Source organism: Heteronotia binoei, chromosome 17 (genome assembly GCF_032191835.1).
Source record: "Heteronotia binoei isolate CCM8104 ecotype False Entrance Well chromosome 17, APGP_CSIRO_Hbin_v1, whole genome shotgun sequence".
NCBI lineage: Eukaryota > Metazoa > Chordata > Lepidosauria > Squamata > Gekkonidae > Heteronotia > Heteronotia binoei.
This window is the reverse complement of record NC_083239.1, coordinates 24,133,276-24,161,052: the sequence shown is the minus strand read 5'-3', so window position 1 is coordinate 24,161,052 and position 27,777 is coordinate 24,133,276. Positions and strand designations below refer to the sequence as shown.

Below are 27,777 nucleotides of genomic sequence, written 5' to 3'. Positions count from 1 at the left end.
GAGAGGGGTGTGGCTCCCCCGGCCCCAAGGGCACGCAAGTATTCTGAGCTGTTATTGCCAAGTGTTATTGATTAAGTGATGAGCTCATCATGAGCTGCTCAAGCACTGCCAAATTTCAAGGGTATTTTTTTCTTCATTTGAACAGAACAAAAATTATTTTGACATGAGAACCCAAGACAGAGATCTGTGGATTCTGGACAGCTTTATGAAGATGAGCTATAAAATTCTAGGTTCAAAATGTTCTTTGCTTTGCTGTATCTCAGGGAGCACTTCATTTTTCCCCTTCTGGTTCATTTTTCATTAGCACTGGCCAGACATACCAGCCACATCTCCAAATGGACATTCCATCAGTTCCTAGGGTGGGTTCAAACAGCTGCTTTGTGCTACAGTCTTCCTTGGCAGTGAGGGACCAGGCAGCATGGGCACAGCCAGTTGGCATTCTGTGGCCATTACAGAGAGGGTAAAGCAATGGCAGTTGCCCCTCAGCAAACCATAGAATACGTAGTGTGCTCACCAAAGTCCCAAGCAGCACACAAGGATGTACAATATGGAGTTACCAGCTCCATAGTGGGAAACATCTGGAGATTTGGGGGTTGGGGCCTGAAGAGTTGGGGTTTGGAGAAGGGAGGGGCTTCAATGAGGGATAATGCCATAGAGCCCACCTTCCAAACTATTTATTTATTTATTTATTTATTTAATTCGATTTATATCCCGCCCTACCCCACCGAGGCGGGCTCAGGGTGGCTTACAACATAAAACCAACAAACTGACCATTTTCTCCTGGTGTATTGATCTCTGTCATCTTGAGATCAATTGTAATCCCACGAGATCTCCATCCACCACTGGTAGCTGGCAACCACTGTCAGTTATTTTGTCCACAACCCTTTTAATGTCATGCTGCTTCTATCCACAGGCAGAGCACCAGACAAAGTTGTTCTCTCAGGAGCAGCTCTTGAAAGAGCCCTCTCAGTCCCACCTACCCCACAGGGTATCTGTTGTGGGGAGAGGAAGGAGATTGTAAATTGCTCTGAATGAAGGCAGGGTATAAATCCAATATCGTTGTCTTCTTCCTTCTTCCTCCTCTTTCTTCAAACCATAGAGTTTTGTCCAAAAAACAGAGTGTCACATTACCAACAGGATGATGTCACTTCTGTGTGATGTCAGCATGTGGCATTTGGGGGCCAGATTACTCCCCTCTTTTTCAGAAAGAACCTGAAAAACCAGGGGATCCCCTTGCCCCCAACTGGGGAATGCAACCCCTGCAGTGGCATCATACCTCCCTGAGCCCTCCCTTCCCCAAACTCTGCCCTCCCCAGGCTCTAGCTGCAAATCCCCAGGAATTTCCCAACTTCGAGCTGGTGGCAGCCCTACACCCTCGCCCTTTGCACCCCATCAAAGAAGTCTGAGCCATTGCATAGGAATTGCAGGGGGGTGGGGCTCATCTAGCACAGAAATGCTTTTTGCATGCGCTTGCTCCAGGATTGATTTCCATTCCCTTTGAAACAACATGGTTTGCATTAAGATTTTAATATTATGTTGTGGGGAGGAAAAAACACCCCACATATGTGTGTTTTCCCACATATTTAATTTAGGAGGTTTAAAGTTTATAAATAATCCAGTAATTTGGGGGCACTGGAAGGAGATTTCATGTGAGGAGGAGATAAATCAGTCCCTCATTTACATGCTTAATCTGTTCCACATTTGATTCGCCAGGCTTCTTGGAAAGGACTCAAAGGGATTTCTCTGAAGGATCTGCCTTTGGCAACAATGTCTCCTAGGACTGCTGAGTCCAGAGACAGTCAAGGAGCTCTGTGCTACGGTAGGACAACTGTGGCACCCAGATGTTACAGAGCAAACCCTCTTCCACAAAACCAACAGTTATCGCTGTCCTGGAGCGACTCATAGAGGACAGACCTGCCGTTCAGGGAGCTCCTACGCTGCATGGGCAAGACAGAGAAACAAAGACCAGTGGGGATACACACTGCTGCTGCATAGTCAGCCCTGGTGGCTAGTCATAGCTTCCAAGGCAGAAGGTATTGTTTTGGGCCACAAAAGCCCTGAACAGTTTGTGCTCTCAGCCACTGGACACACATGAAGTGTACTGAATCAGACCTTTGGTCCATCAAGGTTGGTATTGTGTACTCGGAAACAGCTCTCCAGGATATCAGGCAGAGGTCTTTCACATCACCAATTGCCTGATATATTTTTAACTGGATATCAGTGTGCCCTCTAAGCTGAGTTAGTGTGAGCTAGCTCACAGATTTTTAGCCTCCAACTCACACATTTTTGTCTCAGCTCAGGAAGGATGACCCCAGAGCACACTAATTTATGCAGCAGCTCACAACTTTAAGGCCAGCAGTTCACAAAGTAGAATTTATGCTCACAAGACTCTGCAGTTTAAAGGGAACATTGCTGGATATGCCAGGGACTGAACCCAGGACTTTCTGCCTGCCAAGCAGAGGCTCCACCACTGAGTCATGGCCCCTCCCCTCTTCTGTTTGTACCAATGTCCCTGCTATAAAATAGGGATGCCAACCTCTAGGTCAGACCCAAGGATCCCCCAAATTCTAGCTCATCTCCAGATTACAGAGATTAATTCCCCTGATGATTTGGAGGGTGGACTTATGTCATTACACCCACCATTATACCCTTGTCATCCCCAGACTCCACTCCCAAATCTCCAGGAGTCTTCCTGGCAACCCTCCTCCCATCCCATGGAGGACTTGGCAGCCCTGCTTGTTGAAACTGCCTGGCCAGAGAGCACAGTGAATAGGGAGGCTGCCTTCCTTGGAGGGGGCCAGAGAAGAGGCCGGACAGACCAAGGCTTGTTTACTTACACCTGCAACATCAACCGCAACTGGTTTATCACAATGCTCAAAAACTTTTAAGCAAAGAAAGTCAAATATAGCTGTGCATGTAATGCAAATGTACAAAATCTCTAATTTAATAATGCCATCACGGGTGCTAAAACATCATTTAAAAACAACAGTCCTATGATATCTTCAATAATAATCCAATATCTTCTTCATCTTCCAATATCTATGATTGAGCATATAAGCACCTGATTCCAATAGAAAGACAAATGCCCAGTCATAAATACAGGTTCAAAGGTACATATGCAAGACCCAATGCCAAGTGGGTTTTGGTAATAAGCCTTCCTCAGTCATATAATTCAAACTGAGCATTCCATTAAATAAAGGTATACATAAAACGAATCATACACAGAATGGACCTTACACTGAGATGTTCACCCAAGGAAGAAGAAGAAGATATTGGATTTATATCCCGCCCTCCACTCCGAAGAGTCTCAGAGCGGCTCACAATCTCTTTTACCTTCCTCCCCCACAACAGACACCCTGTGAGGTGGGTGGGGTGGGAGAGGGCTCTCACAGCAGCTGCCCTTTCAAGGTCAACTTCTGCCAGAGCTATGGCTGACTCAAGGCCATTCCAGCAGGTGCAAGTGGAGGAGTGGGGAATCAAACCCGGTTCTCCCAGATAAGAGTCTGCACACTTAACCACTACACCAAACTGGCTCTCCAAGGAGTAAGTGCTGTCACATATTCTTGAGATACAATATGGGCAATTCATCAAGATGTAAAATCTTTCCTCTGCCCTTTAATCTTCTAAGGTCCAATCAGCAATGCTCAAAGCTCCAATGGAATGCTCAGGCACAACTAGAAAAGAACCAGCTGATTCAGGCACTGTTTCCACTGTTGTTAAACCCAATGTAAGGTACTGGCAGGCAAACTGGATTTGTTCTCTGGAGAGCGACATTCAAACCCAGAAGTGGCTCATCCACTAGGCAGACCTAGGAGGCTGCCTAGGGTGCAGGCCAGGGGGGCAGATTGGAACTTTTGTTTCCAGAAGGTGGAGTGATGGCAAGTAGGGGTACACGGCTTCTCTGCACTTTGCCACGCCAGCGCACATTCCCTCCCTGCCCTCTGGCTTTGCTGGCAGGGAAGCGGGGAGCTAGGGTGCCAGATGCCCTAGGGCCAGCCCTGTTCAAATCCTTCCTCAGGTGAGTCACTCTCCCTCACAGAACCAGGGCTTTTTTTTGAGCAGGAATACACAGGAACACAGTTCCAGCTGGCTTGGCATCAGGGGGTGTGGCCCAATATGCAAATGAGTTTCTGCTGGGCCTTTTCTTTTAAAAGACCTATGCTAAACAATGGTGATGTCAGGGGGTATGGCCTAATATGAAAATGAGTTCCTGCTGGGCTTTTTCTACAAAAAAGGACATGCACAGAACTGTTATGAGAATAAAGTCAGTTGTTAGGGATGTGGAACTTTTAGAAGCACTGCTGCTCTGTAGTCATTCCTGGTGGCCGACCTGTGCTCCTTGACAATGGGTGGTATATGACAAACACATGCCTACTTGAAGACAAGAGTTTGCTTTGGGAGACTGTATGGCCTCTGCCCAAACGAAAGTGGCTCTAGGTACCATCACCCTTAGCTCTGTCTGCACCACTCTGAACAGCTTCCACAGTTGCCTCCTGAAGTCAGTCAGAATTCCCACCTCAAGTAAATCATTCTGAGGTGAGCCATCTTTGCACCCAGCATTGCAGGGTGTACTAAACTTAAAGGCACAGCTTGCTCTGCAGCCTGGAGACAAATTCTATCTTTGGCAGTTCTACAAGTTGTCTGGGGCCTGGAGATCTCCCAGAATTACAACTGATCTTCAGACTACAGAGATCTTTTCCCCTGTAGAAAATGGCTGCTTCATAGGGTGGAAACTATGGCTTCATATTCCACTGAGGGTCCCCAAACCATGGCCTCCCCAGCTCCACCCCCAAATCTCCAGGAATTTCCCAACCCAGAGTTGGCTACCCTAGAGCCAACGAACAGATGCCAAAGTTGGCAGGTTCATCCTTTAAAAAAAAAAAGGTCAAAGCATTCTTCCGGAGTAATAAATAACAAGCCCAACTGTCAGCAGGTGAAGACAACAGGACCGATTCTCCACTAGCCTTATGCCACTCTCACTCTTCTTTTCTCCATGGGCTTCTGTCGGATTTCACACTATCTGCCCTGGGGCTACAACTAGCTCCGCCTCTTTCACGCAGCAAACAAAATCCTCTAAAAATGGTTTCTGTTTGCTGCCTGAAAAAGGCGAAGCAAGTTGCAGCCCTGGGGGAGATAGTGTGAAATCTGACGGAAGCCCCACAGAGAAGAGGAGCATGAGAGCAGCATAAGGCTAGTGGGGAATCGGTCCAGGTTTTATGAAGTCAGCAGCATTCTGGAGAGCAGTTTGGACCAGGATGTCTCTGGCCTCTCCTGGCATCCTGAGCAGCATCCACTGCCTCTGCCTACAAAGATATCTCCCTGGATGAAGATTGTCTCTTTTCTCCCTTTGGGAATTAGACAGAGTAGCAAGAGTGAAGAGGGGAAGAGAAAGTGGTACTCCTGGGGCTTTTTGATAATTTTGCAAATCATAGCTTCTCTGGCTGGCTGTTCGGCAACGGCAGAGCTGTTCCCCAGAGTGTGCACAGTAGTGGACTGTCTCACTCACAGAGAGCTACTCTGTTTCTACCCAGAGGAGGTTCCAGGCTGTGGTCTCCTACTATCATGCTACATTCATGCAGTGATGAAACGAACAGATCTTCTGCTGGCTGGAGCTGCTCCAATTCATACATTAGCACAGGGCTTTTTTTGTAGAAAAAGCCCAGCAGGAACTTATTTGCACATTAGACCACACCCCTGACATCACCATTGTTTCACACAGAGATATTTGTCGGAAAAGCCCAGCAGGGACTCATTTACATATTAGGCCACATCCCTTGATGCCAAGCCAGCCAGAACTGTGTTCCTGCTCAAAAAAAGCCCTGCATTAGCAGAAGAGGGCATAAGCCAGGGTTTCACCCTCACACACACAGATGATTTTTTTGGTTGCTTGTTTTTTTTTTCTTTTTTTCAATTTTAAGCAATTTATTAAAGCTTGTTAACAGTACAAAAATTACTTGCAGTAACAAATTATCACAACAATAAATCGCAGTTCAACACCCCCCACCACCATTTCCCCCCCCATCACCAAGAGCTTATGGGGAACCACCAAAACATAGATTCAGATTCCTCATTTCAATTCCCATACTTTTTATCCATAGATACAGCGGGTTCCAAATCTTTTTACAAGCCGAATAAGACTGTCCTCTTAATTTCATTGTTAGCATATCTAGCTCTGCTACCTCTAATAACTTTTGCACAAATTCATCTCTTTCTGGAATTTTCACAACCTTCCAATACCTGGCATATAGAATTCTCGCCACGGTAGCAACATGTACCAAGAGTTTTTTCTCTAATTTGGGGAGACTTTCCTTTACCACACCCAATAGGTAAAATTCAGGTGTATGCGGGAGTCTTATTTTAAAAATTTTCTGGCACCAAATATTAATTTGGGCCCAATATTTTTTGGCGTGGGTGCTTGTTATCACCACCACAAACACAGAAGCATTTGCCCTGCCAATGGAGTGTCCACATGGGCATTTTTTACATGATTGCCTCCATTACCTGCCATTCCCCCACTGTGTACCAGTGGAGGACTGGGAGGGTCCTTAAAAAAAAAAAAAAGTAAATGATTGCTATTCATTTGAAATGTGTTGGAAGAGATCTGGAGGAGCTGTTTTTTTAAGGTAGAGGCACCAAAATTGCAGCATAGCAATCTGATGACTGTCCTCAAAACACCCTCCGAGTTTCAAAAAGATTGGACTACGAGGTCCAATTCTAATAGCCCCCAAAGAAGGTGCCCTTGCCCATCATTATTTCCAGTGGAGGGAAGGCATTTAAAAGGTGTGTGGTCCCTTTAAATGTGATGGCTAGAACTCCCTTTGGAGTTCAATTATGCATGTCACACCTTTGCTCCTGGCTCCTCCCCCAAAGTCCCCAGAGATTTCTTGCATTGGACTTGGCAACTCTAATTCAATCAAGGAAACCACAGACCTCAGTTTGCAAGACTTGAGCAAGGCTGTTAATGAGTGGACATTTTGGAGTAGGGTTACTAGCCTCCAGCTTGGGAAATACCTGGAGATTCTGGAGATGGAGCCTGAAGAGGGTGGGGTTTGGGAAGGGGAAGGACTTTAATGGGGTACAATGTCATAGAGTCCACCTTCCAAATTAGCCATTTTCTCCAAGGGAATTGATCTCTGTTGCCTGGAGATCACTTGTAATCCCAGGAGATCTTCAGTCACCACCTGAAGGTGATAAATATGGAGAGAGGTCACTCATAGACTGAAAAAATATACACAACCACACTGTTATAGTGACCAAATAATTAAATAATATTGATAATATAAAAATATAACTAACAAAATTAGGAGTCCTGTTGTGCAGGGGGTCGACTTGAAATTCCTGCTTCGTTCACACCATGCAAGGGGTGCTCCATACAAGTCAATTCACTATAAAACATAAATAAATACACAATACTCATAATATTCATGTTCCCAATCAAGTACATGATTATGCTCATGACCATTCCATACTCACAAAAATCCAGTTCAGACCAAAATCAATATGGGTATTCATACAACGTTCAGTGACTGCAAACTAAAAATAATACAATAATGAACACATATACCAGTAGTGGCATTCAAAATTGTGGCTTTCACACACACAGTAAGCCTCTTCCTTGCAAAGATATCCCCTTATGTGTCAGCAACTGTGAGATGGTGAGAGACTTACTTTAAAAAAAAGAAAGAAAGAAAGCCAAGGAATTCAAACTAGTAGATGGTAACAACAGATGTTTATTGTTAGCTTGAGCTGGCTGTGTGCAAAGGGAGGGGAGGCTGCCTTAAGATACAGTCCACATGAGGCTTGAAGAAAGGAGAGGATATTCTTTGCTGGTAAAGAAACCCGTACAGTGATAGGTGAGGGGGGCCTTCTAATTACCTGTCTAATTAGGAGATACAGAGAGATGTCCAGAGCATGTGTTGTCCTCTTGGTGATGGGATGTGGGGAGAGAGAGAAGAGGAGAAGGAGGAGCAGTAGCAGCTGGAAAGAAGGAAACCCCTAAGATTAAGAAATAGGTAACAAAGGAATAACAGTAGAACAGACAAGTGGAAAGCAGACAGAATGATTTAACCTGTCCACCTTGCTAATTCTAATTCCACCCACCCCACTCCAGCACTGCAGTGCTGGCTGCAAACAGATGTTGAAATATTTTTCACTTCCAAAAGTTATAGGCATGTTATAAAGCCTTCACTTCCAACTGTTATAACTCTACAGCAATCTAGCAAATATAATAGTTAAGCACTGTCAAATCACAACTGATTTACAGTGACCTCTCATGGAGTTTTCAAGGCAAGAGATGAGCAGAGGTGGTTTGGCATTGGCTGCCACAGCGGAGCAACTCTGGACTTCCTTGGTGTATCCAAGTACTAACCAGGGCTGACCCTGCTTAGCGTCTGAGCTCTGACAAGTTCAAGCTAGTCTAGGTTACTAGGGAACTAATCTAGCAATTACTGATTTTTAGAAGCCCTGGGGCACAGAGGGGTAAAGCTGCAGTACTGCAGTCCAGGCTCTGCTCAAGAACTGAGTTTGATCCCGGTGGAAGTTGGGTTCAGATAACCGGCTCAAGGTTGACTCAGTCTTCCATCCTTCTGATCAATAAAATGAGTACCCAGCTTGCTGGGGGGGGAAGTATAGACAAGTGGGGAAGGCAATGCAAACCACCCCGTAAAAAGTCTGCCGTGAAAACATCATGATGGGACGTCACCCCAGAGTTGGAAATGACTGGTGCTTTCACAGGGGTCTACCTTTACCTTTAATCTAGCAATTACTGATTTTTAGAAGCCCTGCTGTGTTGGTATTGGAGGGGTCAATCTTGGCTGCAGGGACTGGTGTAAAGAAGATAGATGAAGATGATAGATGAAGATGATATGATATGAAGATGATGATAGATGAAGATGATATGATATGAAGACGATGATAGATGAAGAGTATCAGAGCGGCTCACAATCTCCTTTACCTTCCTCTCCCACAACAGACACCCTGTGAGGTGGGTGGGACTGAGAGGGCTCTCACAGCAGCTGCCCTTTCAAGGACAACCTCTGCCAGAGCTATGGCTGACCCAAGGCCATTTCAGCAGGTGCAGGTGGAGGAGTGGGGAATCAAACCGGTTCTCCCAGATAAGAGTCCGCACACTTAACCACTACACCAAACTGGCTCTCCTTGAAATTGGCCCTGGGGGCAGGATTTTAAAAACAAACAAACAAAAAAAAACATGTGCCATATACAGGGCAAGCATGCTGTGACTGCAATTTTCCTAAAAAAATACCAGATCCCCCGGAAAGAACCCCCTAGCCGCTTCCCTGATCTCTGGAGAGCTGCAGAGATCAGGATGCAACCGGTCCAACCTTGTGATCAGCTTCCTTCCCATTAGCAACTCTGCTGGGCTCACCCCTGTGACTGGGTTGGGGGTGATTCTATTGTCAAATAGGAAGGTGGCCAGGCGGTGGTCCCAGTCCCCCTGTACAATGCGTCCCAGGGCCTCTTTAGTGGTGCGTACCATCCGCTCTGCTTGGCCGTTGGTGGCCGGATGGAAGGGGCAGACCGTATGTGTTTTATTAGGTATCTCTGCAAGAACTCCTGGAATTCCCGGGAGGTGAACGCGGTCCCATTATCAGAGACGACGGTGTCAGGAATCCCGTGTGTGCAAAGGACCCTGCGCAATGCTCGGACTGCCGCCGCCGTTGAGGTGGAGGCTACGGGGATCACCTCCAGCCATTTGGTGTAAGCGTCCACCAGAATGAAGAATGTTTGGCCCTGGAATGGCCCCACAAAGTCAATGTGTAACCTAGACCACGGCCTCCTATGGGCAGTGAGGCGGTCCAGCTCTGCTTCGATTTTAGGCTTCAGAGCGAACGGAACCCGCCTGGCCTTTAGCCGTATCGGCCGCACGTGGGGGTCGAGGGGTAAGGATATGGGAGGACCCTTGTAGCACCCTAGGGCCCCATCAAACACCTCTGGAAATTCCCTACACACATGCTCAAACCCTTGTGTCCCCAGCTGCTGCATCCCCACGATCTGAATTCCCAACAGTCGAAACCAGGCCAGGCCCGGCAGTGTGGTGAGCTGGCGTTTTACCACCAGTATATCCAATTTCCCCCTAAAGCTCTTAAACTCCACCCTCACTGTGGCCCATCCCAGGATCTGTACGGGGTTCTTTTGGAAGTCCCGTAGCATGAAACCAGCCGGTTGCAGCCTAGGCCGGCCACGTGGGCACAGTTTTCTTAGGGATGCTTCCAAAATTATGGAGATGGAGGAGCCCGAGTCCAGTTCCATCAGGCAGGGGCTTCCCTCGATCCTGATCGATACCTTGACCTTTTCGGGGGTATTGCTGGGCAAGTTCATTACCTGCAGGCTGGTCGAGGCGGTCAAGTAGTCCTCGGTCGAATCTTGGTTGATGGACTGGCGTCTGCGGCCAACCTTGGCCCTGCAAGCCCGCGCAATGTGGCCCAATTTCCCACAGTTCCTGCAGTCCACGTTTCGATAGGGGCAGTCCCGACACTCGTGCGGGTCTCCGCAGCTTGCGCACTTGGTGATGGTTGGTTTCTCTGTCGCTCGTGGCCGCTGGGTCGCTCTCGGTCCCGTCCCTGGTGGGCGGTGTAGCTGGTGCGTCTCCTCCTCCTCTGGGTGGCTCTGCGCCATCTCCTCCTGGTGGACGGCTTCTGCCCTCGGGTAGTGGAAGGCTTTAGTGGCCTCGTTGAAGGTGCCCTGGAGGGTGAGTTCTTCCTTTGCGAAGAGCTTCTGCTGTAGTCTTTCGTCCCTCAGGCCCCAGGCGAAACGGTCCCTCAGGGCCTCCTCTAGCTTGTCGAAGCTACAGTTTCCCGCTATTTGGTGAAGAGAGGCTAGGTATTTGGCTGCCGTCTCACCCGTCTCTTGGTCCCTCTTGTGGAAGAGGAATCAGCGGGCAATGATTGAGGGCTGAGGCAAGAAGTGCCCCGTGAGGAGTCGGACTATCTCCTCATACGTCGTCTCCGTGAGTCTCGCGGGGACCGAGAGACCCTTGGCGATCTTGAATGTGGCCTCTCTGCAGACGCTCAGGAGCATGTCTCTTTTCCGGCTGTCGTTCGTTATCATGTTTACTCGAAGGTAGCCATCGACCCACTCCATGTAGGTCTCTCACCTCTCCGGTTTAGCGGGGTTGAACTCTTCGAGGTAACCCGTTGCTCCGCTCAGGTTAGCCATGGTGGCTGCAGCAGTGGGTGCTTCCGTCTCCCTGGACGGCTTGCCTTCTCCGTCTCCAGCCAGCTCCGTGAAGGTCCTCTTCGGGAGTTACCTGGCTAGGATTCCATCCTCGTCACCACTGTAATGTACTGAGTTGCGAGACGGTTGGAAGGCAACATGCTTTATTCAGTGGTACATTACAGAGAGGTAACACGCGGGCCGGGTCCCGCTTATATACATTCCCCGGAACTGCCCCCCCAGTCTGACCAGTCCAATCCTGGTCCGTCAAACTTCCCACCACAGATCTTGATGGGCGGGGCGTCTGGTGAGCTACATCCGGGGACCCTTAGGGTCGCCTCTGTAGCGATCGCCATGCGGTACATCAGCTTATGTTCAAGACATAACAGGTTCCATCCCCTAATCTCCAGGAGTTTCCCAAGCTGTATCTGGCAACCCTACCTTCCCATTCCCCGCAGGTAGCTAGGGGGTGGGGGGAACCTGACAACCCTATCTGGACTATCCAGATCAGGGCAAACTAAAACCTCTAAAGCCCTCTGCAAATGTGATGGAAAATGCCATCTAGTCGCAGTCAACTTATGAGGTTTTCAAGGCAAGGGACAAACAGAGGTGATTGGCTGTGGTCTATCCTGATGTTGTTTGGTGGTCTCCCATCCAAAGACTAACCAGGGCCAACTCTGCTTAGCAGCTGAGATATGAGCTTATTCAGTGCTCTTTTGGTAGAAAAAGCCCAGAACTCATTTGCATATTAGGCCACACCCCCTGACACCAAGTCAGGCAGAACTGTGTTCCTGCTCAAAAAAAGCCCTGAGCTTATTTCAGCTACTGGCTAACAATAAAATTGTTTCCTCCTGGCAGGCCTCAAGGCTTCCTGCCCTCATGTGTCTCTGCCTCCTGGACCTCGCTGCTCAAGCTCTGCTCCAAGTTCAGATGCCCTGCCTCCTCTCTCTGTACTAGCAGTGAAGGTCAGATGCAGGCATCCCTCCTGCTTTCTGCTGGTTCTGGAGAAGGATGAAAACACAGGAGATCTGGCACCCTTGCAGCCCTCAGATTCTAAACAAATGAAGCTGCATCACTTGACAGTTTATTAGTTACGGGGTGGGTGGGGAGGGACCAGGCCAACGAAGACCTTATTTTCCAGACTATTGAATTGCATGAAATTGCAGCGTTCTTTTAAGTGGAACGCTATGCCTCTTGCCTGTAACCTCACTACCACTGCTCTTTGTGCCAAGGGCACTGTGGCCTTCACTTACTCAGCTTTGGACGAGGAAGTCAGAAGGCTGTGATGCTGTTTTGATCTTTGTTTGATCTTCCTCTTTGCTGTCCTAGAAACTACTGCCTGATCTGGACTGCTCAGGCTAGCATGATCTCATCAGAGCTAAGAAAGTAAGCAGGGTGAGCCCTGGTTAGTACTGGATATACAAAGAGTGGCCAAACTGCAGCTCAGGATGACATGTGGTCTTTCACACATCTTGTGTGGCTCTTGAAGCCCCATTAGCCAACTTGGGGAAAGCATTTTTCTCTTTAAATCATTTTAAATGTTCAAGCCAAGCCAGTAGGAAGCTTGGAAAATGCATTTGAGGTTAAAGTTGTTTTCTTTCCACCTCCACCTCCCCCCGTCTATTTGCCTGCCTTCCTGTCTTGCAGCTCTCAAACATCTGGTGTTCATGTCTTGTGGCTCTTAGACATCTGACATTTATTCCATGTGGTTCTTACGTTTAGCTAGCTTGGCCACTCCCTGTGATATGCCATACTATACCATAGAGCAGTGTTTTCCAACCTTTGGATCAGGACACAAACGTGGGTAGCAAAGCCTCGGAAAGTGGGTCACAGACCATCCCTCTCTAACAGCTGGTCCTACCCTTTGCATTGCTCTCTTTTGTGTTTCAGAAACTAAGATCTGACTCTGGAAACAGGATCTTCCATGTCATGCATTAGTTGGTATTTTTTTTTCTTCATGGCATATGCTTGTTGATCAAGTAAACAAACATGTCCTGGTGGTTACTAGTTTCTTGCGTTCTCAGGGGAGATTAGAGGGAGTAATGGAGAAGGAGAGGGTGGTCAAAGCCTGGAATGTAACCTCCACATGCAAACACTGTGCATGTCAGAATGTCACTCACATCAGGTTCATAGTGGGGGCAGCTGTGCCCTTTGTGCAATGTTTGTTGGTTTCTCCAAAACATCTGGTTTAACCACTGTAGAAAATGGAATGCTGAACTAGATGGGTACCAAAGTCATAGTTTGCCTAGGGTGCCAAAATACCTTGGGCTGACCTTGGATGAGTCACCATACAAAGTAAATTTGGACTCTTGGGTCACCATACCAACTAAACCTGGACTCGTGGGTCAGCTCATGGGAACTGCTGCCATAGAGTCTAGGAGAAATGGAAGTCCTAAAATAACATCTCATCTCTCCCCTCATCACCCTCTCTCCTTCCCAGGAACCACCCTAACCACCCACCACAAATCACCCCAAAATTTCCCAAGCTGAGGCTGGCAATCTTATCGAGGAAAGGAGCCAGCTTCAATTTGCGTCTCAAACAGCATTTTCTCCTGCAGTGACTAGTCAGTTCCTGGTAGGGCTGCCAGCTCTGGGTTGGGAAATACCTGGAGATTTTTGTGGAGCCTGGGAAGGGTGGGGCAGGGTTTGGAGAGGGAAGGGGCCTCAATGGAGTATGATTCAATAGAGTCCATCTTCTAAAGCAGCTATATTCTGCAGAGGAACTGATCTTTGTTGCCTGGAGATGTGTGTGCTGATTCCAGGAGATCTCCAAGCCCCACCTGGAAGTCAACAATCCTAGTTCCTGGGAAGGGTCACAAACAACAGAAACACTTGGAATGGCCTGAGTGTGGCACACCAACAAAGCCAGCTGCAAACAAGTACATGTAGCAGCCACACGAGACCATTACAATAAGGAGAGAGAGACTGGCTTTCTGGCAAGGTTAATTTCTGGGTGCCCAAATGAGCTCAGCAATTGGAGGGGAGGACGGTTGCACGGTGGAGACCTCAAATTTTTGAGGACAGCTCGCGACTCCTGAATGGAAACAAATGTAAAAAATTATAGGTACATTTGTAAGTGATTACTGCCCTGCCTTTATGAAACCCTAACCACCCTGGCAAGAGGAGGGAGAGGGCAGCTTCCCAACTATTTCCTTTTAAATGAGAAAGTCAGCCTCAGATCCAGTCCGTGCTTATGCAGCTGCCTCTTCCACTGAAGTTGAAAACAAAGCTTGTGCTTCCCACAAAACTGATCTCATCACTCTCCCGCCAGGCACAGAGGCCTCCCTGCCAGAAGAGCAGCAGCCGCCTGCCTTCCTAAATGTCAGGGCATGGGGCGTGCCCCAGAAGGGGCCTCTCCTTTAGGTTTATCTTCCCGTATTTGGCCCAGGGCAAAACAGGCCTCTGAGCAAAGGTGGGACCTGGGCATCCCCTGGAAGCACATCTCCTCTCCAGACTACAGAGACGAGTTCCCCTGGAGACACTGGATGATTTGGAGGGTAGTAGGGTTCCCAATCCCCAGGTGGGGGCAGGGGATCCCCCAGTTTGGAGGCCTTCCCCCCACTTCAGGGTCATCAGAAAGTGGGGAGAGGGGTGGGAAATGTCTGCTGGGCACTCCATTATTCCCTATGGAGACCGATTCCCATAGGGTATAATGGAGAATTGACCCTTGGATATCTGGGACTCTGGGGAGCTGTCTTTTGAGGCAGAGGCACCAAATTTGCACCATAGCATCTCCTTGAAATACCCTCCAAGTTTCAAATAGATTGGACCAGGGGGTCCAATTCTATGAGCTTCTAAAGAAGGTGCCCCTATCCTTCATTATTTCCAATGGAGGGAAGGCGTTTAAAAGATGTGCGGTCCCTTTAAATGTGATGACCAGAACTCCCTTTGGAGTTCAGTTATGCTTTTCACACTCTTGCTCCTGGCTCCACCCCCAAAGTCCCCAGCTATTTCTTGAATTGGACTAGGCAACCCTAGAGGGTAGGCTGTATGGCATTGTACCCTACTGAGTTCCCTTTCCTCCCCAGCCTTCTTCCCCCGAGTTTCCCAAGTTGGATCTGGCAACCCTCCTCCCCCATCCTCCACTGGTGGCCAGTGGGGAGCTGGCAACCCTAGCAAATGAAAAGGGGGCAAGAATAACTGGCTGACATAAAGGGCAGGGGATTAAGAGATGGAGGGGGCTGTTCTACAGTTGCCAGATCCAAACTGGGAAATACTTGGAGATATTTGTGGTAGATCCTGGGGGTGGTGGGGTTTGGGCAGCAGATGGAACTCCGTGGGGTATAATGCCAGAGTCCACCCCCTAAAGCAGCCATTTTTCTCTAGGGAAACCAACCTGTGTCATCCAGAGATCAGGGAATACTGGGGAATCTCTAGGCTACACCTGGAGGATGGCAACCTTAGCTGTTACTCCAACCACATTGAAAACTGTTTTCCTAGCCCTGATTGTGCATCTGCTGAGCTAACCACAGAGTCTTCAGACTGCCAGACTATATGGCAGGCAATGTGGCCCTGGGAGCCAGCAGATGGGTGGGAGGGAGTGCCAGGATCCTAGCTGTGGTGTGGGAAATGCCTGAAGATTTTGTGGGTGGAGCCTGAGGAGGGCAGGATTTGGGGCATGATGCCATAGGCTCCACTTCCAAAGCAGCCATATTCTCCAGGTGAACTGATATTTGTCACCTGGAGATCAGTTGTGATCGTGGGAGATCTTCAGCCAGTACCTGGAGGTTGGCAACCCTGTGCTGTGTTCATGAGTTTCCCCGTTGACTGCTCTGAGAACTATGAAGTGGGATTTTATGGGGTTGCCATGAGCAAGTTGGCATGCCTTAATTTAACCTTAGGTCTGCCTGGTTACAGTGTTGATTTGTGGAAGGGAAACTTTGCCCTCCTGTGACTACTCGCCCACTTAGAACCCCAAAGTGAAGAGAACTTTGCCTTACAGAAGCTGTGCCCCTATTCCCCCCTCCCCAGGTGGAACTCAAGCTCTTCTTTCTTGGGGAGGAAGCTCAGCAAGATTATGATGTCAACAGCCCCTTCTCTGAAGCAGCCATTTCTCCCTGGGAAACTGATCTTTGCAGTATGGCTGCTGCAAATGGCAGATTGGACCCTGCCCCAGCTGTTAGCTGGAGATTATACAAAAATAGGGTTGCCAAATCCAATTTAAGAAATATCTGGGGGCTTTGGGGGTGGAGCCAAGATCAAGGCTGTGACAAGAATAATTGAACTCCAAAGGGAGTTCTGACCATCACATTTAAAGGGGCGGCACACCTTTTCAATGCCTTCCTTCCATAGGAAATAATGAAGGATAGGGGCACCTTATTTTGGGGCTCCTAGAATTGGACCCCCTGGTCCAATCTTTTTGAAACTTGGGGGTATTTTGGGGAGAGGCACTAGATGCTAGACAGAAAATTTGGTGCCTCTACCTCAAAAAACAGCCCCCCCCCCCGAGCCCCAGATACCCGCGGATCAATTCTCCATTATTTTCTATGGGAATAAATCTCCCTAGGGAATAACAGAGTTCCCAGCAGACATTACCCTCCCCTCCCCCCGCTTTCTGATGACCCTGAAGCGGGGGGAGGGCCTCCAAACCAGGGGATCCCCTGCCCCCACCTGGGGATTGGCAACCCTATACAAAAAGTCCACCAAGGTAGGGCCGTAAGACTATTTTCACTAGAGCACTTGAAAGACAGTATATTTAATGTCTTGCTTCCTAATCAATGTCATACCACTCTTTTGGAGATAGCCCTTCCTCCAGGCTAGCAGGCTGCATTATGGAGTTCAAGTACATATTGGGAAACTCCTGGAGATTTGGGGATGGTGCCTAAAGAGGGAAGAGTCTGTGGTGGGAAGGGAGCTCTGTGGAGAAGTGATGTCACTCTAGGATTTGTGTTTTTCCTAGACTCTATGGTAAACCACAGTCTGCCTTCCAAAGCTGCTGTTTCAATTGTAATTCCAGGAGAACTCCAGTCCCCACCTGGAGGCTGGTAACTCTGGGCTCCAACATACCTGATGAGGAGCACACACACAGGGCCGTGATGAGGCCATTTTCACTTCTTAGTCGTTCCCCCCACCCCAGAGATGACTTTATCAACAGGCCTCTTTGGCAGCCATAGTCTAGTCCCCTGGGCCATACTCAAGATAGCCCCCGCTCGAGTATCTCGCAAGGGTTATGATGAAAGGCATATTTATTGTACTCCATTGCGGCAAGTAGTTTCAGATGTTTCCAATTCATTTGGCTGGTTTGGACATCTGTTCCTGGTTGAATCAAAAAAGGGGAAAGTGTTTACTTTGGAAACATTTAAACCCTTCCCATAATCCTAGTAACTTGTCCACTATCGCTGGTGGGCAGGTGGGCGGCAGTGAGAGTTAGGCATATTACAACGAGGGCCAGCCCTGGTGGGACCCAGTAGTGTCTTAGTATAAACGGTTTCTGACCTGCATCCTCTTCCAGCTGATAGGGAAATCTGGTGTCCTGAGCTTTTAGGTACAACAGATGTTGCCCCCTTAAAATAACCTCTCTGGTCCAATTCTGTCTGCATAGATCAGGGGTCCCCAGCAGTGTTCCCACTAAGCTGAGTTAAGTGTGAACTAGCTCACAGTTTTTTAGCCTCTGGTTCACACATTTTTAGCTCAGGAAAAATGGCCCCAGAGCAAGATATGTTATGCAGTAGCTCACAACTTGAAAGCTTGTAGCTCACAAAGAACAATTTTTGCTCACAAGACTCCACAGCTTAGAGGAACTATTGGTCCCCAGTCTTTTTGAGCCTGCAGGCACCTTTGGAATTCAGGCACAGCATGGTGGGTGCAGCCACAAAATGGCTGCTGCAGGAGGTAGAACCGTCTACATAATGCTTGCTCTGGCTTACCTTTCAGTCACAGATTGAAGATCCTTGTGCTGTGGTGGCAGCTGCTGCCAAAGCAGCATTTAAAAAAAAAAAAAATCTGCATAGCCAATCAAGTCTCCAGCAGCCAGTTAGAAGCCTCACTAAGCAGAAACCTCACCTGACCCTGCCCACATTCTAAAAACACTTTTATCATTGATAGGTATAGTATTGCCCTGTCTGTGTTATCCCTATATGTCCCTATCAATTTTCTTACCTATTTTCCTTGATCTGTGTGATTGCTGATAATTGTGCTTCTTGTAAGCATGAGTGATTTTTCTAATAAAAACCTATTTTTAGTATAAAATCTCATTATTTAAAGGGGCTCCTTTGGAGGACTGACTCCTGTATACACAGGTTATCGACCTCATATCACTTGCTGTCTTTACTCACCTAAACAATTCCCCTATATCTTTCTTGAGGGCAATTTGGCTAACGGTCACCACAGTTCCACAGGTCATGGAACAGTGTGCATGCACATGTAGGCACCCACCTGGGGTGCGTTTGCCTTGTTCATGGACTTCCCTGTGATGTGTCCCGGCCACAATGATGTGATTACTAGATGCACCTGAGGCCCATACAGCCCCACTTCTGGATCTTTGGAGCAGCCTCCCAGTCCCTGCCAAAACCCTATAGGGAACAGACTGGTGACGCTGGAAGTGTTGGGGACCCTTGCTCTAACCACTACACCATAGTGGCTTTTCTTTCTAGTTGTAAGCCATTTTGAACAGATGTTAGGAAAACATATGTTTAAGTATTTAGGCGTAAAATAAGTAAAAGTGTCAGGGAAAAGAGTGCCAAAAGAGGAGGAAGGAGCAAGAGGTTGACGCCTGTCATTCGCCTTTCCTGTTTGGCACCTGTGTCCTGATTCTATCCTTTAAGTGCAGAGAAGGCTCCGGCACTGCCGATTCCTCCTGGCTGCACTTCCTGCCCCGCTCAAGCATCCCGCACTTGCTGCAGCTGCTGTGTTGCTTCCAATTAGCTCACATCTGCTACAGTTCCAATGCGCACCCCCCAGCATCTCCTCCAGCAGAGAGCTGAGCCACCTGCAAGTGATTTCATATGGCAATAACGGGAATCACGAAACCCACAAAGCATCTAAACAAGAGAATCCATTCCAATTAACCTTAACCTTTGAAAAACTGGGCCACACCCATTGCTAATTAGGGCTTCAGGATGATTTCAAGGAGCTACAGGGTTGGGGATCTGGGGCTTGGAGGTATGTGATCCCAAATGGGATGTCCACATCGCTGACCCTAGAGGACGTCATGGGCAGATGGAACTGAAATGATTGCAAACCCAAACTGCTGTGGGGTTGCCAGCTCTGGGTTGGGAAATCCATGGGGATTTGGTGTAGAGTCTGGGGAGGGTGGGGCTTGGAGAGGGGGAGGGATCTCCATGGAGTATAATCCCATAGCATCCAGCCACCAAAGCAACCATGTTTTCCTGGGAAACTGATCTCTGTAGCCTCTAAATCATCTGTAATTCTGGGAGATCTCCAGGCTCTTCCTGAAGGTTAGGAAAAAAGCAACAGCTCCGTGCACTATATGCCTATATTCAAATGTTCTTTCTTGCAATTTCAATAAAGAATAGTTTCACCAGAAAAATTTGTAAATCTAATTTCTTTACTAATGGCAAAAAATTGATAAATCCAGATTTGCTCAAAGTATGCAGAGGATACTTCAACAACAGTTCAAAGTACCAACATCACCTACAGGCATAACCGGTCTGTATTCCTGTTTCACATTACTGCTTTGTCCAAGCTACTGTTTTTTGCCAATATTTTGTTTTACTCTTCACACTTAGTTATAAATCTCATCACACTTACTCCAACAATTGCTGATATCTAATGAATATCTGATGAAGTGTGCATACACATGAAAACATACCCAGAATTGTTGGTCTTAAAAGTGCCATTAGACTCAAATTTATTCTTCAGACTCTGAGTGTTAGTCTCTGAGCAACCAGGGCTGATGCTTCCAGTTATATCTACAAGGGGTTCACGCACAAACCCTCTTCTGTATTGTAGGAAAGACTGTGCTTTTACTTTCTAGGCCATAAATTAAAAATAGCATTTGAGTATTTTTTTGATCATACAATATGTCCATAAAATGTTAATTGAATGGTGCGGGGGAACAAAAAAAGGGGGGGGGGGGAGAGAACGAACGAACTCTCATTGCAACAGATGTGGTGAAGAAAAACAAACAAAAGCACACCCATGTGTTTCTTGTCAGCCACAAGACTCATCAACTGGAAACCTCACTAACAAGGAGAATGTGATATTGACTAGTCATTCTGTGTGAGGAGGAGCCAACAAAGAGAACACCTGGCTGCTAGCAGCAGTGAGAAGGTGTATGGGGAGCAGCACCAGCAATGGAGAAGCAGGAGGCCACAGGCCAGGTGTGTGGGCCAAAGAGGACTGCACAACTGACCACAACTGGGGGCAGGGGCAAGCATTGACTCTATACAGCTCCCCATGGGGTGGCACGACAAAGGCAACAGAGAAAGCAAAGGGATTGGAGAAGATGGAGGAAGAACAAGACAAGGGGGCAGGGCTGCCAATTCCAAGTTGGGAAATCCTAGAGCAGAGATGGCCAAACTGTGGCTGTTTCACATATATTGTGTGGCTCCTGAAGTCTCCATCATCCTGTTAGCCAGCTTGGAGAAGGCATTTGTCTCTTTAAGTCCCCTCTCCAAGTCAAGCCAACCGGTGGCTTGGATAATGCATTTAAAGTTAAAGTTGCTTTCTTTCCATCTCTATCACCTTCCTCCTCATCTATTTCCTTCCTTCCCACTCTCAAACATCTGATGTTTATTCTATGTGGGTCTTACTTTAAGCAAGTTTGGCCACCCCTGTCTTTGAGATTTGAGGGTGGAACCTGGGGAGGGGAGGGGTCTTATAGAGCATAACACCATAGAGTTTACCCTCCAAAGCTGCCTTTTCTTTTGAGGAACTAATATCTGTAGTCTGGAGATCAGCTGTAATTCTGGGAGATCATCAGGCCTGACCTGGAGATTGGCAACCCTAGAGGGGGCACCAGAAAGAGGATGAGAACCCAAAAAAAGATTGGGGGGGCAGACTGCTGTGAGGAGAAGGTCAGAGGGGGAGAATGCAGTAGAAAGCAAGGATGAAAGAGGAGAGGAGAGCAGAAGCCCCAAAGGAGGAGAAAGCCTCTGGCCGGGGAAAAGGCAACTATAATATTGTGGGTTCAATGCACGGAGGAGACGAGGTTGCAGTGATCATAGCTCTTTATTGAGTAAACTAGAAGACTGCTAAATGGGGCCAATGGGGCCAACTTTATACAGTCCTGGGTTCCTGCACTAGAATGCCATTGGATCGTTTGAACCAGCAGGGGCTTCTGATTGGACCAGGGCAGCAGGGATTTGTATCCTACTGCCCATTGTTCTTGAGTCCCCAAGCTCAGTCCTCAGGGTTCCAGTGAGCCAGACAGGAACACTGGTAAAGGAACATAAGCATGAGTCCACATACACAACAGCAACAAAGGGACCCCCCTTAAGGAAATTCCCTAGAGCGAGTTCTAGTGGTCAGGAAAGAAGGACATCACTGCCTTGAGCACCTTCAGGGATGGAACGGATTGGCTGAAGCCCTGAAAAAACCATATGCTGTACAAATATGAACATCTTAGGTCTCTTTATTGGGCCATGGGAGGTTTTTCATGGGCCCCTGTTGCCAATGTGTTATGTGCTATCAAGTCACTTCTGATGCATGGCGATCTTATGAATTAACCACTTCCAAAATGTCCTGTCATTGACAGCCTTGCTCAGGTCTTGCAAACGGAAGGCTATGGCTTCCTTTATGGAGTCCACCCATCTCATGTTGGGTCTTCCTCTTTCTCTACTGCCTTTGACTGCTCTTGCCTGTCGCCCAACAACCTCATGAACGCAAGTGCCATGGAGGTCCACCTCACCTCAGCAGAGGGGCCTGAAACTCAGCGGGTAGAGTTGGTAAGGCAGCAGCTGCTCCAAGCATGAGAACAAGAGCAGATGTGGCAGTGACGCACTGCCCAGATGTTGGAACGGATGTCACAGGCACGGCAGCAGCTGCCTATGTGCCAGTGGAGACCAGATGATCCAGAGTCTGTGTGCCTCATTTCCGTTACTGCTGGGGATGGACAGAACAAGAACATAAGAACATAAGAGAAGCCATGTTAGATCAGGCCAATGGCCCATCCAGTCCAACACTCTGTGTCACACAGTGGCAAATTTTTTTATATATATATATACATACACAGGGCGTTTTCGCACTCACGTTCAGCCGGCGCGACCCCCCTCTTCACCGCACAGGATCTGCGCGGATTTCGCACTAAATGCCGCGGAGCAGCCGGAAGAGCCGGAAACTCCCATCGCAAAAGCCGCGCAAACGGAAACTGCTTTTTGGCGGTTTACGTTTGAGCGGCTTTTGCGCCGGGAGTTTCCGGCGCAAAAGGCTGCTCCGCGGCATTTAGTGCGAAATCCGCGCAGATCCTGCGCGGTGAAGAGTGGGGTCGCGCCGGCTGAACGTGAGTGTGAAAATGCCCACACGCACACTGTGGCTAATAGCCACTGATGGGCCTCTGCTCCATATTTTTATCTAAACCCCTCTTGAAGGTGGCTATGCTTGTGGCCGCCACCACCTCCTGTGGCAGTGAATTCCACATGGTGAAGAAGTACTTCCTTTTATCCGTTTTAACCTGTCTGCTCAGCAATTTCATCGAATGCCCACGAGTTCTTGTATTGTGAGAAAGGGAGAAAAGTACTTTTTTCTCCACTTTCTCCATCCCATGCATTATCTTGTAAACCTCTATCATGTCACCCCCGCTGTCGATGTTTCTCCAAGCTAAAGAGTCCCAAGCGTTTCAGCCTTTCTTCATAGGGAAAGTGTTCCAGCCCTTTAATCATTCTAGTTGCCCTTTTCTGGACTTTCTCCAATGCTATATATCCTTTTTGAGGTGCGGCAACCAGAACTGCTCACAGTGCTCCAAATAAGACCACACCATCGATTTATACAGGGGCATTATGATACTGGCTGATTTGTTTTCAATTCCCTTCCTAATAATTCCCAGCATGGCGTTGGCCTTTTTTATTGCAAACGCACACTGTCTTGACATTTTCAGTGAGTTATCTACCACGACCCCAAGATCTCTCTCTTGGTCAGTCTCCGCCAGTTCACACCCCATCAACTTGTATTTGTAGCTGGGATTCTTGGCCCCAATGTGCATTACTTTGCACTTGGCTACATTGAACCGCATCTGCCACGTTGACGCCCACTCACCCAGCCTCAACAGATCCCTTTGGAGTTCCTCATAAACAAGAAGTCACTGTGGTTAAAGTGACCTGCAGGGGGCACTGCTCCTATATGGGTGTCAGCAGTGTGGTGATTCTGAGACCTTTGAGAGGATGGCTGCCAGACAGGCCTAGAGGCACAGTTGTCTGTGATCCAGATGCCCTGATCTATGGCAGTAGCCCAGGAGGCTCTGTGATACCCAGATGCTTCATAAGAAGTTGGAGCCATGTTTGGAGCAAGCCAAGCCCCAGTGATGCTTGCCAGAGTAGCAAGTATTTGCCTTGGACTTAACCAATGGCTGTGTAGGTCTGTGAGGTGATTAATGCCTGCGGCTTCCTCTCACACTGCCAGCACCAACTGGCTTATCAGTGTCTTGCTTCCTTGGGTGGAGTTCTGTCCCTGAGTAACAAGATTGTGGAAATGGAGCTTGGGAAAGACAGGGAAAGGACCTCAGTGAGGCATAATGTCATAGAAGATTGCCAGGTCTTCCCTGGCCACTGGCAGGGGATGAGGTGTTAGGGTTGCCAGATCCAGGCTGGAAAACTCCTGAAAGTTTGGGGGTGGAGCCTGGGGAGGACAGAGACCTCAATGGAGTGTAGTGCCATAGAATCCACCTTCCAAAGCATCCCTTTTCTCCAGGGGAACTGATGTCTGATGTCTGGAGAGGAGCTGTAATTCCAGGGGATCCCCAGATCCCTCCTGACAAAGAGAGCTGCGTTTCTCAAAAACTTATGATGTAATAAAATTTTGTTAGTCATAAAGGTGCTACTGGGCTCTTTATTAATTTGCAGCAACAGAAAACACAGCTAACTCCTCTGGATCTATGACCTGGAGGCTGGCATCTCCAGGGGAACTAATCTCTGTTGTCTGGAGATCATCTGATGGAAGATCTCCAGGCCCCACCTTGATGTTGGCAACCCTAGCAGCAAACAAAATGATATGAGGTGCTGCTGTCTGCACATGTGTTGAGGGATGCCTGCCCTGGGCATTACAAGCATAGGAGCCATCCCCATAACCTGGAAACTACAGAGTATCATTTCTTAGCTTAGATGATTTTTGCAGATGAAGGCACAAACTTCATGTACAAAGTAGTTAAGAATCATGAAAAATATTGAAAGTCACACCCTTGAGGTCTCTGTTTCAATGGCTATCTATTTGATTTGAGGCCAAATTCAAAATGCTTTAAAGCCTTCACAGCTGAGAGCCTTTAATCCACATCCCTTTGTACTGTCTGTATGGCTAAGATTGCTAACCACCAGGGGGTTTCTGGAGATCTCCTAAGATTACAGTTGATTTCCAGGCAACAGAGATCAGTTAACTTGGAGAAAATGGCTACTTTGGAAGGGGGACTGTATAGTAGTATACTCAACTGAAGCCTCTCTACTCCCCAAATCATGCCTTCCTTAGGCTCCATCCACAAAATCTCCAGGAATTTCCCAACCCTGAGTTGGCAATCCTAGTGTATAGCCACTGTGAAATCCTGGGCCTTTTCTGTGGTGGGCCCAATCCTTTGGAAAGGCCTGCCGCAATGCATGAGGAGGGCATCTTCACTTTTCACATTTACAAAGACATGTGAAGTAGTCTTGTTCCAGAGAGCATTTGGTTGTGGGTGCATTTTCCTGGTAGATGTGACACCAGTTTGCTGATCCTGTGTGTTTTATGCATATTTTCAATCTTTTGAAATGTGTATTTTGACATTTGTATTTTGTGTATTTTAATATGTTTACATTTTCTTGATTTTATTCACTGGAGTGCTATAATTTATGTTCTTGCAACTGAGGTGCTGCCTTGAGTCTGAGGAGATAAGGCAGGATACAATTGTTTTCAGTCAATAAATATCACCTTGGGGTGGGTAATTTCCACTTTAAGCAGGGAAATAGAAGACAAGTGAGCTATAGACTGAAAATATAACAGCCTAGTAGGAAAGGTACTTCAACTCCTTGGTTTGTCATTTTCTGCACTTTTCCGCACTCTGCAATAACTTTTTGGACATACGGCAACCAGAACTGAAAAAAGTATTTCACAGCTGAGGCACAGTGAGGCAACATTTTTGTTAAGCTTCGCACTAACAGTCCCCATGCACCAAATTTAGAGAGATTCTCCTGGAGTTCTTCATAATTCTAAGATTGGTTGGACTCATTGTTTGAGAGTCCTATTAGATCTGAGTTTACAGACAGAGGAGAGAGACCATGGCTCAATGGTAGAGAATCTGCTTTGCATGCAGAAAGTCTCAGGTTCAATCCCCAGCAGTTCAAAAGGACCAGGAGATAGGTGATGGAAAGACTTCTCTGCTGAGAAGACAGAGAGCCTGGCTGCCAGTCTGAATAGACAATACGGACCTTGATGGACCAAGGGTCTGATTCAAGATAAGGTGGCTTGTGGCTTCATGTGTCTGCATGCTCCCTCTATGGTATACAGTGCCTTTGCCAACTCCAGTTGGAGAGCAAGCTGTGGCTTTTCTTGCAAAAACAAAATCTGGCTAAGGTTAGCCATGCTCTGATCACATCCAGACTGAGCTCCTGCAAATGTGTTCTGTTCTATGAGGGGCTTGCCTTTGAAGGCCGCTTGGAAGCTTTAGCTGGTGCAGAACACTGTGGCAAGACTGTTGACAGGCCCTCATTATCAAGAACACATCTCTCCTGTCTTAAAAGAACCGCACCGGCTTCCGGTTCTCTTCTGAGCACAAGACGAAAGTTTCTGGTGATAAACTTGAAGGCCTTGAACAAGCTGGGACAAACTTACTCCTGGATGAATCTCCCCAGTTACAAACTCTTAGAGATTAATGGACTGTGAATTTGAATAATGTTTAATACTGCTGTACCATTGAATTATAGTTCTGGATTATAGTTACAAACAAACTGTGCTGACAGGGTGGTGAATCAAAGCAGTCAGGGGCAGGCTTAGTGATGCTGGGACCCTTGGCAAAAATCCAGGATGGGGCCCTGGAATCACTCCCTGCTGGGGAGAAGAAAGGAGCGGCTCTACACCCTGTGAGGTGCTGAGTGCGAGCTATTTCAGGAAGCTAGCTGCTCAAGCCTTAGTTGGAGCAGGTACAATTGTGGCCATTGCAGACACAGTTCCCCTTCGGGGTGTCAGCCTCCAAGTGGGACCTGGGGATCCCTCAGGACTGCAGCTCATCTCCTGACTACAGAGATCAGTTCCTTTGGAGAAAATGGCTGCTTTGGAGGGTGGACTCTGCGGTATTAGAACCCACTGAGGTCTTCCCCAGGCTCCAAAATGTGCAGGAGGTTCCCTACCTGAAGCTGGCAACCCTACCCACCTGCTCCCACCAGCAGCTGGGGAAACCTGGTGACCCTTCTGGAGCAGGTACAACTGTGGCTGCTGCAGATCCAGCTGTCCAAGCCCTCAATGGGGCAGGCATAGGGATTCCAGCTCCAGGTTGGGAAATATCTGGAGATTTGGGGGTTGGGTCCTGATGAGGATGGTGTTTGGGGAGGGGAGAGACTTTAATGGGGTATAATTGCATAGAGTCCACCTTCCAAGGCAGCTATTTTCTCCAGGTAAATTGATATATTTCACCTGGTGATCAGTTGTAATAGCAAGAGATCGCCAGCCATCGCCATCTGGAGGTTTACAATGAAAACAAGGGAAACCACAGTGTCAAAGATGAGAAAAACAGCGGAAAACACTGTGCAACAATTAACTCCAGAACTATAATTCAATGGTATAACAGTATTAAACATTATTCAAAGTCACAGTCCATCCTCTATGAGTTCAAACCAAAGTCCAGTGATATAAAGCCAAAGAATCTTCTTTATAGTCTACAAATTGATAATTTCCAGGTACGTAACCCCATTTGATCACAGACAATCTGTCCAGCCTCTAGGTGCCAATGTGTGACTATATTTGTCCCAGGTTCATTCTTATTTTGAAACATGTTGTTTTGAACCTGGGGTGCATGTGGCTGCACATTGGCTTTGTGTGTGATTTTATACTATGCTGACTGGTAGCCTTCTACAAACCAAAAGCATTGATTCTGTTTGCCATGTATCTCCCTTCCTCTGGTTTCACTGGCTCCTGTTTTATCCTTGCTAACTCTCTGTGGGTGTGGTCATCATTCCACAAGTCCTTCTTGTTTCCCACAAGGATGATGGGCACATTTAGTCAAAAATGTTTCACTTCTGGTGTCCATTTCTCTGGTATGTTCTCTAAACTGTCTGGACTGTCAGTGGAAAAACACATCAGGATAACATCAGTGTCTGGGTAAGAGAGGGGCCTCAGCCAGCCACAGTCTTCCTGCCCAGCTGTGTCCCAAAGGTGCCAGCTACACCTGCTTTCCATCTACTTCAATGTCAGTGATGCAGTTTTCAAAGACAGTTAGACCTCTAAGAACTGGTCCTTGCTGAACACAATAAGGAGGCAGGTCTTCCCACAGGCACTGTCTCCCACAATCACTAGCTTTTTTCTAATGGCTGCCAT

General features: G+C 47.7%; 1 pseudogene; it reads right to left on the bottom strand.

Annotated features, from left to right (window-relative positions):
- Positions 1–1,844: 1,844 nt before the first annotated feature.
- On the bottom strand, positions 1,845–27,777 carry LOC132585746 (rho-related GTP-binding protein RhoC-like; annotated as a pseudogene).